The sequence below is a fragment of the Marmota marmota genome, unplaced genomic scaffold, assembly GCF_001458135.2.
Source record: "Marmota marmota marmota unplaced genomic scaffold, marMar, whole genome shotgun sequence".
NCBI classification, from domain to species: domain Eukaryota; kingdom Metazoa; phylum Chordata; class Mammalia; order Rodentia; family Sciuridae; genus Marmota; species Marmota marmota.
Window position 1 is genome coordinate 28,879,954 of NW_025999977.1, and position 15,202 is coordinate 28,895,155.

Consider the following 15,202-nt stretch of genomic DNA (forward strand, 5'->3'; position numbering starts at 1 on the left):
AGGTAAAGAGAAAAGGAATAAGATAAATGAAGGAAGGAGGGATGAACAAGAACCAGAAACTGTGTTATCACTGTATTATCTACAGTGTAACAAAGGATATTATGGTGAATGATTATGTTTTTGAAGCATTTACAATTTAGGAATTTCAAGAAAGATAAATAAATATATTAACTATAATTAGTTTTAAAAAATGGTTCTAGTGGTATATAATATGTTCAAATGGCAAGATACATGCTCTCCAAGTATGAAATTTCTCCTCTTGAATATGTAGGGGAAAAAAAAGATGGGGGATGATCAGAGGGAACAGGTTTTCTTGAAAAAGCTTTCCAGGGTCCTTACATCTCTTTGCCATTATGTTAAAGAGATGTGAAGTTACTTAGTACAGTATCACAATGAAGTTCAGCAAAGCAGAGATTATAATATCCATCTTCTGATGTGTGTAGGTGGGCAACAGTGTTTGATTAATATCTACTTTATGTTGGTTCTTATGTTGATAATGTTCCACTTACTGTGATGGGTTTCACTGGGACACTTATTTTCCTGAAAGACAGGATATAGTAGCAAATTAGTGTCCTGAATACTCAAGAAAAAAAGGTTATTGAATGTGATCTTGCCCAGGTTAGTGCACTTAACCCTTATTCCTTTGCTAGGAATTATTTTGCATTATATTTTCTGATCATTTCAATTATTGAGCCTTCCCGTAGTAGATAGCACTTGGAATCTATGTGAAAGTGTAATGTACTCACAAGGGTAGCCCTTAAATATAACTAAAGTGGTGCTTTGTTTTCCTCATTTGTTTGACTTAGGATGTTTTCTCATGAAAATTTTATGTTGCTTTCTCACAAGAATAATGGCTCTCCGCTTATTTATTTGAGAGTCAAGCTTTCCCTATCTACTTTGCTATCCAAGATTTTTATCAAACCATAAATAAATAATCTTATTTTAGGTGGCATATGTAGAAGAAGAAGGTTTTATAAAAAGATTGACAGTGATTCAATGGAATAATTTATTTTGCCAAACTCCCATTAAAAACACTCACCCTATTGAATTAAATTGATTAAAGAAGGAATATTGCCAAAGTCCATCTTTATATATATATATATATATATATATATATATATATATATTTCTTTTGAATATTTGTAAGAATTGGTGGAATTGGTAGAACTTGATAAAATAAATGCCATCTCTGTAATTATATTCATGAGGGCAGTCTAGATCAATCATGGTTTCTTGTTCTATAAAAATATCTGGCTTTTTTATTCACTAAGATGAAATGTAAAAATTGTTAAATGGTAAAGAATTTTATTTATAACTGAAATGAAGTTGAAGCCCTACATTTTTTTTTTCTTTCTGGAATTTTAATTTTAAAGATGTGTCTTGACTTTAAATAGAGTTTTATTATTGGCAGGCATTGTTCATGTTTAACAGATCCATTGGTTACATTCATGTGTTTGTGTGGCTTTAAGGTAAGCACAATGTTTCCAGAAAAAGAAATTATCAAAGAAGTGGTGTTGTGCTGGCTTCTTAGCAGTTTAGAAACCATTACTCTCATTTTTTTAATGGATTATTTTTCCTTTGGTGATCATGTCCAATGCCAGGTCCGTATAGTCAGATTCAAGCACAAAGGAGTTTTTCATTCTGCAATGAAGTTGCCTCTGTAGACTCAACCCCCAACTTATCTTCAAGAATGATTTGATATCTTCATCTTAGGGGTAGTTTTCTTCAAAACCTATCATACATAGATAAGGGCTCTTGACACAACTGAGCTTTATTAAATACTATGAAAAATCTTCTTGTTTGATTATTTAATGCTGTACATTAAAGTCAGGATTGGTGATTCTTTTCAAGGTGCTATAAAGAGATTTGTACAAAATCTTTGGATTTAAAGGTTATCTAATTTTCAGAGTCTATTAATCAAGGTAGACATAGTCCAATCTGATCAGGGATGGAGACTAAATGTCAGTCCAGCTTTATGATTCTTTGACTACAAAAACAAAAGAAATTCTCATTTTTTTTAAAAAAAATTCTTTTCAACATGTATTCATTTTTCTAACAAAAAATTAAATCCAAAAATAACATTTTAAGTTACTTGTAAATGTAGGACAAAACTAAAATATTAACTGTTAACTGTTAGTCTAAGTTAGATTATGTTGGTGTCCCAGCATCTAATAGCTTTTGTCAAAAATGCATCAACATTTTAGTTTGTAGGTAAAGGTGTTAAGGATTCTTAAGCATTTATCTTTTTTTTAGGGTAGAATAGATCATTTAAATTTATAAGGACGTCTGTATCTATTTATTCATATTCTTACATAAATTCTTTGAATTACTTCAACCTGACTTTTTAAAATGAAAATTGTATTTTGTATTTCAGAAAAAGCACTGATAAAACAGATTCTCAGTAAAATAAAATTTTAAAATTATAATGCAAAAACCCACTAAATAGATAAAATTAACAACTATCATATGCTTTTGTGAAAGCACAGTCAATGAAAAATCCTAAATCCATGCCAACTAATCTTAACTTTTCAACATCATTCAATTAGGAAAGTCAACAAGGAATTCTGTATAATGTTAACAGCTAATAAAAAACAAATCAAGAATATGTTAATTTGATTTGTGGTTTGGTGGGTGATATCTACAAATTTGAAATGCTACTAATTATTGTTCTTTAATGATACCATTTCAGTAGTACTAATTATTATAAAATATTGTTTGGTCTTCCAAAGTCTAATATTAACTGTTCTGGAAAATGTTAAGGTTAATTAATTAATGTAGCTACAAATCAAATTTAATTGCTTAGTTATAGCTCAATAATGATATCATTTCAGAAGATAATTGAAAAAAAATGAGCATTTACTGTGATATATTTAAAACAGAGAGTTGAGAAAACTATGTAAGTTGGAAAATTTACATAACATATTGCTTAGCAAATCAGTTTACTACAGGCTTCCTAGTCATAGAAAAATGTATTAAACAATGTGTCAGCCCAATATTAATTTTAACAACTGTTACATTTTCAGGTATGATTGTAACTTCATTAACTCTAAGAGATGTAATATGCAAGGCATCTATCTCAACAAATACAGCTTTCTTACATTGAATATTTATATACTGTTTTTGAAAAAAAGGATTAAAAAATAAATAAAATTTTAGTGTAAGTCCTATCAAATTATTATTATATTATTATCATTATTATTATTACATTCCATAGGAAACAAATACTGGTTTTGGCAGTTTATATACCGGTGTTCATGTCTTGCGGTATAGCATTCTATGGAATAAATACTTAGCTATGTGATATGGCATGTAGCTTTATAATATGGTACAATAAGACTACTAGATACATAAAAAAATAAAGTAAAACTTGAAGTGATTAGAACAGAAGAACAATTGTGCATTGGGAAAAATCAGGAATAATGAAAAATATTACAGAAATTATCATTAGACAAGAAAAGCTATTAGTACGTAGTGCCTTGAATCTAGAATATTCAGGATTTATTTTAAATTAGAAGAATTTCATTTAGACTATTACACTTAGACTTTTAAATTAAAGGCATATGATATTTTATACTGGCATAGAACTTTCCTAGGTAATGTGCTAATGTAAAAAATTTGGTTGCAATAATGTTAGCATTTCAATGGATTTCTGCTTTAGTGGATTATCTTTTCAGACCAGAATATTTATCTCTTTTTGAGCCAAACCACATGTAGTATCATCTGAAAACCTAAATTATAACTTCAAGATGTTTTTGTAAATGCATATGTTTTCTGAATGCATAACTATTATAAAAATAAGACAGGGTAGGAGCCAAAAACATTTATGAGTTATAATTTAGTATTGCCTGGAGTCCAAGTTGATTATGTACAGAAAGGTTCTTTACCATGTCAACCAGATTTCCATTTTGCTGTTGTAATCTCATTTTCCTAGTGCTAATTAGAGTTTGAGGTTATAATATAGTTACATAAAAATTTTATCTTAGCAAATAAAGAAATTTCTCAGTGTAGGCACATTGAAGTGTTTAAATCCTGGTCTAGTTTCTGAGTCATCATTCAAGGCTGTCACACAGGGTTGATTGCCTCCCTAGATCAGGGCTTAAATTTATAAATCAATATTAGTTCCTACTTAATAAAGCTACTGATGTGTGATCAGCACCGGGCCAATATTACAAAGGAAATCAAAAGAAATATACTCCTCATACTTAAAATGGGAGATATATTTTGATAAGTATAAACATCATTATGAAGACATTGTGCAGGGGGTAAAAGAAACCTTAATTTTGGACAAAATATTTGCATTTATTTTTGGAGGACAGACAGCATAACTGGAAAGAAAAATGGGATGTGCATTTTAAGAATAAGTCATGGCTTGGAAAACATGGGAGCATGGACAATGTCAATAAAGAGGATCATTATCAAAATCAGTGACTTAGCCACAGTTCATTTCCTTTTGTGGGGTTTTAAATCATTATGGATATGTTTAAATTAACCTGACATGTCCCTTAAAGGGTTTTTGTCTGTGGAACACTTTGAGGGTGTAATGTGTAGAAACAAAATTTAGAACCATTACTATTAGTTGCCCAAGAACTTTCTCAAGTTCTCTCTTTTTATTTTATTTTATTTTATTTTATTTTTGGTACTGGGGATTGAACCCAGGGGCACTTAACCACTGAGCCACATCCCCAGCCTTTCAAAATATTTTATTTAGACATAAGGTCTCTCTAAGTTGCTTAGGACCTTGCTAAATTGCTGAGGCTGGCTTTGAAGCCTCTGGGATTACAGTTGAGTGCCACCATGCCTGCTATCAAGTGCCCTTTTATATATTTAATACCATTGGTGACAACCCAAGGAAGTAAGTAGCATTGCAGATGAAAAAACTGAATCTCAGAGATCTAAGAAATTATGAATCCAGAATTTGAACACCTATTTGACTTCAAAGATATGCATGTGCTCATCTGTGCCACATTACCCCTTGAAGTTTCTAAAGAAAATTGACAATATTTCTAGTAAGATGCTGTCAGCATTTTGTTTGGTTCTTTGTGAATTAGTCCTTGATCTCTAGGAATGGTTTTGATTTACTTTAATCTGGTAGCCTCACGAATAGTCCTTCCATTCTGCCACCCACTCACCCTCTGTTCTGAGAGTTACCAGTGTACTGCCACTGTCTTACAAAACATGAACAGATTTTACACTAAATTCACTAAATTTTGATGTGGGAAGAGATTTTGTTTGCATCTTTCCTGAGAACACCAGTAACTGAGGGCAGGTGATTTAAAGATACTGTATGTACTTCTTTTGAATGGAGCTAGCTTAAAGATATAATACCCACGATAGAGTTATTTATTATCATTTTGCTGCTGTGTCTTTATTAGTTGAGGTATGAAAAGTTGCCTGTGGACAATACTATAATATCGTAAATTATGGGAACCTCCTATAAAATATCTGTTATGGGTACTGAAGTCTCATTATTGGAGATTCATTCTGTGGGATAAGAAAGCTATTGGTCCCCTAATAAAAGGTAAATGCCATGAAAATCTTAAGGTTCTTTGCAGTAATGGAGTAGAAGTTATTCTGGGGCAGGAGCCAGGAAAGGTTGAAAATTCAACAAAGTAAGGTGGGTCAGCTGCACTGGAGATAATCTTACAACTGCTTTGGGTAAACCAGGTAGGAGGCTGGGGCAGTAGTGCAAGGTGTTAACTAAGTAGGCAGAACATTTTTTTCTTTTTCCATACTTTTTATTGGTGCACTGTAGTTGTACATAATAATGAAATTTGTTACGTATTTGCACATGAACACAATAGAACAATATAGTTGGGCCAATATCATTCCCCCGGATTTCCCCTTTCCCTCCCTCTGGTCCCTTTCCTCTACTAATCTCCCTTTGATTTTCATGAGAGTCCATCGCTCTACATTTCTTTTCTTTTTTCCACTCTCGTTTCCATATGTAAGAGAAAATACATGACTTTTGACCTTCTGAGTCTGACTTCTTTCACTTAGCATTATGTTCTCAAGTTCTATCCATTTTCCTGCAAAAGACCCCATTTCATTTTTCTTTATGGTTGAATAAAACTCCATTGTGTATATACATACCTATGAATATCTATGGATAAAGAAAACCTAGGCTGGTTCCATAGTTTGGCTGTTGTGACTTGTGCATGGGTAAGGTAGGACTTTTTCTACTGACTTTTCATAAGGGCCTCACATATTCTGCCCTATAGTCGGGAAGTCCAGAAGGACCTGGGAGGAAAAGCAAGCAGTCAGTAAATATGGGCAGAATTACATGAAAGGTCCTTTCCTTCTCCTGGTTCTACATGCCGTCTGCATAATACCCATCTATTTTCCAGAGGTTGAGCCAGCCAGACCTCTTTCTTTTCATGGGCCTATACAGGTGTCTTACTATAGAGTCAGGCAGAATAAAAAATTAATTTTCATTTCCTCAGGGATCTAGATGACATTTTCTTTCCTTCTTACAGTCTCCACAGGCTCAGATAAGGCAGTAGGCATTGTATTCTCTTGTGGCAGCTGGAGATATGGAGGCAAGGGGCAAAAACACGGCCCAAAGCAGAACTTTAATTCCTTGCTTATTAATTCAAATATTGATGAACTAGTCCAGGATATTGTCTAGATAGAGTTTGCTGGTTTTTTTTTTTTTTTAGATTTAAGTTTCCATATGAGTTGGGGAGTTCTGGGTACCCTGAAACCAAGAGTGACACCCCATTTTCCAATCTTAGACTACCTGAAGATAAAGATTCCATACCCAAGTTTGGAATCTGTCTCTATGTTCTCCTAACTGTCACTAAGTTCCTTAATATCAGAGTCAGTTTTCTTACTTGTAAAATGAGGACAATATTGGTGATGGTGGAGAGGTTAGTAGTAGAAGAGAAGATGGTGATAGTGTTGATGATGAAGGTGAAAGTGGTAGTGGTAATGGTGGTAATGGTGATGGTGGTGATGGGTTTGGGATATGTTGGTTGTAGTAGAAATGGTAGTAATGGTTATGAGATGGAGATGGTATTGGTGATGATGAAGTACAGGTAGTGGTGGTGGATTTTGATATGATTGTGGTGGTGGTGGGGTGGAAGTGAAGATAGTGAGTGCCAGAGGCAAAGGTGATGGTAGTAGTAGTTTTGGACATGATGGTGGGGATGATGGTGGTGGTGGTAGTGATTATTGGTGGTGGTAGTTGGTAATGATGGTGATGGAGAGGGTACTAAAACTTACTGAGAGCAAGGATTCATGCTGCTTTGATTCAATCTTCACAGCCATAGATACTGCTACTATACTCATTTTACAGAAGAAGAAATTAAGTAGATACTGCTACTATACTCATTTTACAGAAGAATAAATTGAGGCTCAGAGACTAACTTTCTCTGGTTCACACAGCTAATAAACATGGATCTAGAATTTATCAGTAGAACTACCTGACTATAGAGTCTACTTGGTTTTATTAGCTTTCACACTCAAGGACAAGGCTCTGTTGCTATGACCTATGACCGTTGTGGCTCAGAAGATATAAAACAAGGGTGGTGATTTATCTTTTCTAGAATTCTTGAATATGTATCAAGTACATCACACCCTCACGGCTCAGTCTCTATTAGCCTAGAAAAGCCATGATGAACTGAGTTGGAGAAGGAAAAGAATGCAGAATGCTATAATCCCTCCTTGCACCTGACCCGTCCAATTAGTGTCTATTCTTTCCTCTCTCACAGTATGCATTTCCTCTTATTCCTAAATTTTAAAAAGAAACTTCATTATTTTGAGCTTTCTGACATTGCCTGCTCTGGCCCTGGAACATTTAACTTCCTTATATGGTAAATAATGAACATAGCTTTTTTCCACACAAGAAAAAGTATTTTCTTGCCCACTTTTTTAAAAAAATATATTACCAGGCATTGTAAATTAATAGCAACAGAGAATTGGTATCAGGGGATAGTTTTTATCTTGTGTTATCACTATTAAAAAGTTTAAAAAATATGTTTTATGACCCTGGAGATGATTTAATAGTAAGAATTATTGATTGCAAACTTTCCTAGAATAAGTGACCCTTGTGGAGGTTCATCTGATACAAACCTTCAATTCTAAGCATTACAGCAAAGGGAATTTTTAGGTAACATTTTTTAAAAAGTCAAATTTCAAGTCGTTCTTGCTTCTGAATTACATTTGGGAACAAAAAAATAAGTAGAAAAAAATATCCTACCCCAAATCAGATCACTATGAAATGACATTTTGCATTGCATATACTTTGCAAAAAATCAGTATTCACGTTTGTCTGTAAAATATTAAATTTTTTTTTGAAGAAAGTAGTTTCATTGTATTCAATATTTTTAACTTTTGTATGCAGATTTTTGGTCTGGTGGAGTAAGCCCATTAGCAATATTTGTAAATATGATTAATTATAACTTTTTATAAACTACTTGAAGATAAAGATTTCACATCCAAGTTTCAACTGCATCTCTATGCCCTCCTAACTCTGTTATAATTTTTGTATGACTTTTAAAATATTTTATCCTGTTATAATTATGACTTTTAAAATAAACCCAATATGCTCCTTTAATAAGGAACTTTTCCTTTACACACACCACACACACTACACTTCTTATTTACCAAAAAAAAAAAAAGGGAAAGTTAAATTAAGTGGTATTGATGTCCAGTTTAGTCTTAGGTGCAATTAAAGAAGGACAATTCCCAAAGCTGTAAGAACAACTTTCCTTCTTGCTCACTGAGCATTACAATCTTAACTTGCCAATGATGTTTTAAAATGAGCTGTTCACTTCACTATATATAAATGTGTGTCTGGGATTTGTATATTTGGGGGAGGGGAGGGAGAGAGAGAGAAACTGAGGGAGAGGGAAGTGAGGAAGTGGAGTAGTGGAAGGAGGGGCCTTAGGAGGGAGAGCAGGGCCAGAGAGGAGAGGAGGGAGGAGAAGAGGAGGAGGCAGACAGAGGGGACAGACACAGAGACAAAGAATTTATAGCCCTGATTACATTTCAGCTATTACTAAAATGAAGTGGAGACTGGAATTAGTCCAGATTCTTGCTCAAGCAAACAGAAGACGTAGGAGAGTAAAGAACTGGAAATGGGATTCACCGAAACTGCTTCTTTATTAAAAATAGGCAGCACCTTTGTCCTTGAAATCATGGATGGGCCCAAGTGTGTTTGAGGAGCCTGAAAGTAGCTTGTGGAATCCAGTGGGGCGGAGGCCCTGCTACTGATTCCTGCTTTCTCAGTGTCCTGAGATCACCTAGGCTGTGTCAAGTCCCTTCTGAGTGCTAGGGTGGCAGTGAGGACTAAGACAGTCCTTGCTGAAGACAGGCTCATGTCTACTGGAGGAGACAGATGAATAAGCATCCAACCCCAAAATAGGAGGATGCGTGTTTGCCCCTGAGGTTCTCTGTGTCTCCTTTGGAATCTCTTAGTGTTTCCTCTTGGGGATCTTACCGCTGGTGTTTAGGCTGAGAAGGAATGACTGTGGGTTGTCAGCATCCTGACTGGCCATCTCTGGCAGCTACAGGCACACTCGCCTGCTCTTCCCCAGAAGAGAACCTCAGGACTCCTGCCTCCTCCCCCTTCCCTGTCCCCATCTCACATGGCTCAGGACACAGTTTGGCTGCCTTCTTTAATGGAGATCAGGAGAACAGAGTTTGGGAACAATTCAAATCCAATTCATTTTTCACAGCAGTAATGAACTCAGAAGAGTGAGACGTAGGGAAAGTTTTCATTCTCTACTTCATTTCCTACTTCTGTGTGTTATCAGGGAAAGCATAAGTCACTCACATCTGAATCCTTTCTCCAAATGGTATGGTTTTATTGAGCATCCCCAAAGGAAGCTATTACAGAAATGTGGCCAGGAATTTGATAAGCCAGGGCGTGGCGCTTTCAGGGTCTCAGGCCCAGGTGGCTCAGTGTTTCAGAATTATCTCAACCTGATATTGGAGGAAACCAGAGAGATTACCAAAGAAAGACAGGAGATTAGAGGTGGAGGTCTTTTTGAGCTGTTTTTAATATGGAAAAAGGACTTCTATATGGATGAGTTCTGGGATGTTGTAAACTGATATATTATAGGAAGTGATTTATCCGACCTACACATAGTATGATGTAATGGAAGAATATAATTATAATGTAATAATAATAATATAATAATAATAAATATAAAAGCACATGTAATAAAATAATAATGTAAAATACATGAAGTCCAAATATTTATCTGACAATATCTAGAACTAAATATCCTGTAGAAGTTAGTTGTTTGAGTAATTGAACTATATCCTACAGATTTGATTATTTTAGGGAAGGGACATCTTTCTTAATAGTCCATAACTCCCATGGTCACTGTAAACTATACACTTTTAGATTAATCTATTTTTGGTTATTTGATTATTAATCCAATGATTAATTCTTATCTATAAAGCCCTGGAGACATTTGGAAGTGGGACTGGGTCTGTGGCCCTGCAGTTAAATTTTCTACTCTACTGAGATTTGCAAGTCCTTTGTGCCTAACATATATATCACTGATAGCCTGATTGGAATTATATATATATATTTTTTGGAATTATATGTATACAAAACATTATGTACCCATATGTGTGTGTGTGTGTGTGTATGTGTGTGTGTGTGTATGTATGTATATATATATATCCAATCAGGCTATCAGTGGGCCTGACCCTAGCTATGTTCATTTTAAATGGGCTGCTTGCCCAATGTGAACATACAAGAGTAAACAGTACATATTCACAAAGACATCCCTGTAGTCACTGTTCAGCAATTTCCTAGTGGATGCCCTTTGTGGCAGATATTGCAGCTACCCAGAGACACCATTTGCATGTAACATAAGGGTTAAAGACTTTTGGGACCACACAAGCCTGGGCTAAAATCTCCATTCTACCTCATAATCTCCATAAATTCAAACAACTTATTTATCCTCTCTGTTTCCAATTTCAAAGAATTAAGTTCACTTACCCAATACCTGTCTTATAGTAAGTAAGTGTTAATTGCAATTGTTATTGCCTACAGTTACTTTCTAGAGAGTTGTTTACAGTAGTCTAATCTCTAGGATTAGAGCAGTATCTAGAGATGGTATTTAAAAAAACTAAAAGCTTACTGGGAGTTAGGCACAGGGTGCTTTTTCTTCTATCTTCCTTTTCTTTTTTCTTAAAATGTCAGTGATATGTGCACACTGTGAGGTTCTGTGAACGTGTGTGTGGTGCATGTGTGTGTACCTGTGTGCATGTACAGGCACTTGTGCTCAGGGTAGGGGCCCTCAAGGTGTGTAGTTAGTTGTCTTTTACTAGTCTGGAAAAGTGATAAAGATCAAAATGAGAAAGATCAGAATTACAACACGATGCTACCTGAAATATGCCTCTTCGATTCTGTCATTGTTTTGATGGGGAAAGGGAAAGAAGCAAATATAGTGTGCATTTGCAGGGAGCTAGGACTAACTGGGAACATGAGCATGGAAGGGGGCAGAGATGAGCCTTTTCTTTTCCTTAACACCTAGCTTTTAGGAGGTTTCTACATCTCTATTTCATCTTCACACCAACCTTTTGAGGCATTAGCACTTCTATTTTAGGGCAGTGAGAGTGCCACAGTGATTAATATCCAGTAGGGGCTTAACAGGTGGTTTTTGAATAGAGAGCATAGAAAAGACAGAAGCCACAAAGGCTTTCACATATAGAGAGTGGGGGGAGATTAAATGAGTTGTTCTAAGTGGCAGAGCCTGAAGTGGAAACCAAGCGTATTGATGTCTCCATTGGTGACCTAGACACTATACCAGGTGATGTGCTTGTTGGTTCTAGGAAAGAAAATTTAGGATTAAATGTAGGAATAAATTTCTTTCATATGCTATCAGCAAGTCAACTTCAGGAGAGGCTGTCTACTTGATACCCATTCTTAATACTTCTTTTCTTTTTTCTTTCCTTTCCTCTCCATACCTTCATTCCTTTCTCCCTCTTATTTTAAAGTGTATTATAAAAGTTCTCAAGTAGAATAAGTTGTCTGAGAAGAAATTTTGGTTCTTGGTACTCCGCATCTCCTTTCCTTTGAGAGTTGTTGATGATGATGTAAATAGGCCTAAGAAATTCTTATAATTTGCAGAAATATTATTCAGTGTTAGCAGTGGGGGAAGGGTTTTGTTGAATTATTAGTAATCTAATAATGTGCTGTATTGAACTAGTGGAATGTCCACAGCTGTTATGACTTGCTATGAAATGGAATTCCTCATGTGACAATGCCAGGGACACACTGTCCCTCTTATTTGACAATGAACAAGTCTGTGGAGCTGGGTGACTTCTTGTCTTTCAACCCTAAAGCTGCCTTAGAAGAAGCAGTGACAGTACCAGCTTGCCCAGGAATCCCCGACAGGCCTGAAGTGCTGCTTCTCTCCCTACTATCTAAACCCGTCTTTGTTCCCCACCAACTCTGATTCTTGGAAAAGTCTATGTTTTAATCAATCAATTCAGCAAAAATCTATTAATGTCTTAATGGTGACTTCTTTTATGCCTAATCTATAAACTTGAAGATTAAGGTTGTCATTTTTTTCCAAGCTTGAAATTTAGTGGGAAAAAATCATTACAACACAAAAGGATATAATCAAGATGATAGAGAACCATGCAAAGGGCTTTGGGAGTTCAAAAATAACTCATCCAAAATAATGTTGATTTTAATTTCTTTTGATCTTTTACTTCTTATTTTGCTTGTCTTTTTTTAAATCTTTCTAGGACAAGATTTTAATTTAAAATATTATTATTATTATTATTTATCTTTCATACCAGGGATTGAACCCCCAAGGTGTGCTTAACCACTGGGCAACATTTTCAGCTCATTTATTGATTTTTAGCTTTCAGACAGAGTCTAACGAAGTTGCTTACAGTCTCCTTAAGTTGCTTAGGGCCTTGCTAAGTTGCTGAAGCTGTCATTGAACTTGTGATCTTCCTGCCTCAGCCTCCCAAGTCCCTGGGATTACAGGCATTGCCACTGTGCCCCAGGGTGGTTTTTGTTTTTATTTTTTAAAATAAATTATTAAATATTTTTGAAATTTGTGGAAAATATGTGGAAATCTCATCTGAACTGTCTGAAAATAATAACCATTTTTTTTTCATAATTAAGACCAACCTGAATATTTACAGCATGGTGCCTCATTCCCTGTATCCTCCCTGCCCAAAAGAAATCCCTAGATAAACATGATCCTGTCTAATTTTTTATAGATTTTAGATAGAGAAATCAAATATGTATCTGCATTAAGTAGAATTAAATCTTCATGGAAGAAATTTCATTGTGTTAAAATCTAGGTCATGTAGCAGCTACTCCTTGAGTGTATAGGTATGATAACATCAGTCAACTTCTTTTCTCAAATTCAGACACATGTTCCAATTCAACTCAAATATCTAGCAGTTGACAAATCTGTGTCAGAAAAGAAAATAATAATGCTTTAAAGATGTTAGTTTCTCTGCTCTTCTTCTATTTTATCAAGTACATGGCCTTAAATAGGTTTGTTTCCAATTTTTTAAAACTTTCAATTCTTCAGTAAAACTAATCTTACATGTTTCAGAAGCCATTAAATGGTTCAACTGAATATTAACAAACATATCTTGATTATGTTTTATTTTGACAATTCCCAATAATTATGAGAATTTTCAATGATGAAGTTCTTGTTCTTCTGTGGTATTAAAATCTGTTCATTTAAGGCAGTGATAAGATCCAGGACTTGGAATATCCTCTTTGTATAATCTTCAAAAATAATCAAATATTAATTGCCTGAGAAATGTAAAAATGCTGATCTGTAAATACCTCTTTACATTGGCTCTTGAGAGAAAACTTGGTGAATTAAAAGTTTTGATTTGGGTGGCTCGTTTGCTTCATGGGAGAAGGTAATGCTTAGGGAGAAGCTCAATTTTGGTGACTTTCTTCCTGCCAGCAGTCTCTTAAGTAATAAAATAAACAAAGAGTATGATCCAGGAGACAGAATGGAATGCAGAAGGAAGCAGATGTTCAGGAGTCAGGAATATCCATACCCAGTGAGTCTCCTTAGACTGCTGGCCTGGTTAGTTTGCCTCTAACTACACGGCAGCTTTGGGAAATTCATTTCATTTCTCAGACTTCAGTTTTCCTGAGAGTGAAATTAAGGCATTAAAATCAGTGATCTATGAATTTTCGTCTATAGCAAAACCGCTGTCCTGAGAGAAAGCATCAGAAAAAAAAATTGGCATAACACTGAATAAGATGTATAGTCTAGGATGAGGAAACTTGATTTGGATTTCTTTTGTTATCTAAATTACTCCACATCTTAATTTTAATTATATAGTTACATATTTATTGATATGAATATATCAGCATATATTGAAAGATAATAATATAAAAACCAAATACAAGAAGTTTAAATTCTTCTTTCTAAGTTGTCTTGGTAAGTTATGAACTTGCAAAATTATCTGTGTCTATCAGATTGATCCGCTAGTCAATTTTGCCTATTTTATTCACTGTCTCCTATAAATTGCCATTCCTGTCACAGTGTATTTAGGATGGCCACATAATTTATTGTCACAATTGGAGCACCTTTGCAAATGAAAGGGCCATTATTAATAATTATGTGGGCACAGTGAGTAGGGAAGTGTGGCAGAGTCATCCAATTTTAAAAACTCTATGTGCTTGCTGCCTTAGAAAAGTAGACTGCTTTACTATTGAAGACACTTGTAATGAGAGAGCAATAGTCATCAGAAATTAAAGATTTTGTATTTGATAATTCTGTTGGTTTTACCGCCCTGCATCCTGTTTCCCCACCCTCCTATTTCTTTCTTTCTTCATTAAATGAAGCTATTCAAAACTTACCTTATTTCACCTTGATAAGTAGATATGTCTGCTGGAATAGACAAATATTGGATATTAATTACATTTAAAGGCAGTACTGCAACTCCAATGGTTTGCTAGTCAAACCACATTGGCACTTTTCTTTCTTTTTTTTCCCCCCACATGGATTAAAACAATTGATTTTTCTTCATTGTCTTTTGGAAAACTGTGAAGTTGCCACTGAAGCAGATCTATGGGATTGAGTATTGAGTTGTCTCTTTAGCACTCAAAAAAGTCACATTACATTTTTGCATTTTTGTTTAAAACAAGGGAATCTCTGAAGATTTTTCTAGCTGTGAAAGCAGCTTTTCACCAGCATCACACCTCCTGAGACCCCTTGACCTTGGCTTACTGCATCTTGTTCTC

General features: G+C 34.9%; 1 protein-coding gene across 17 annotated transcripts in view; it reads left to right on the plus strand.

Annotated features, from left to right (window-relative positions):
• Slc8a1 (solute carrier family 8 member A1) overlaps positions 1-15,202 on the plus strand; it is a 363,798-nt gene that overhangs the window by 81,321 nt on the left and 267,275 nt on the right. The window lies entirely within an intron of this gene.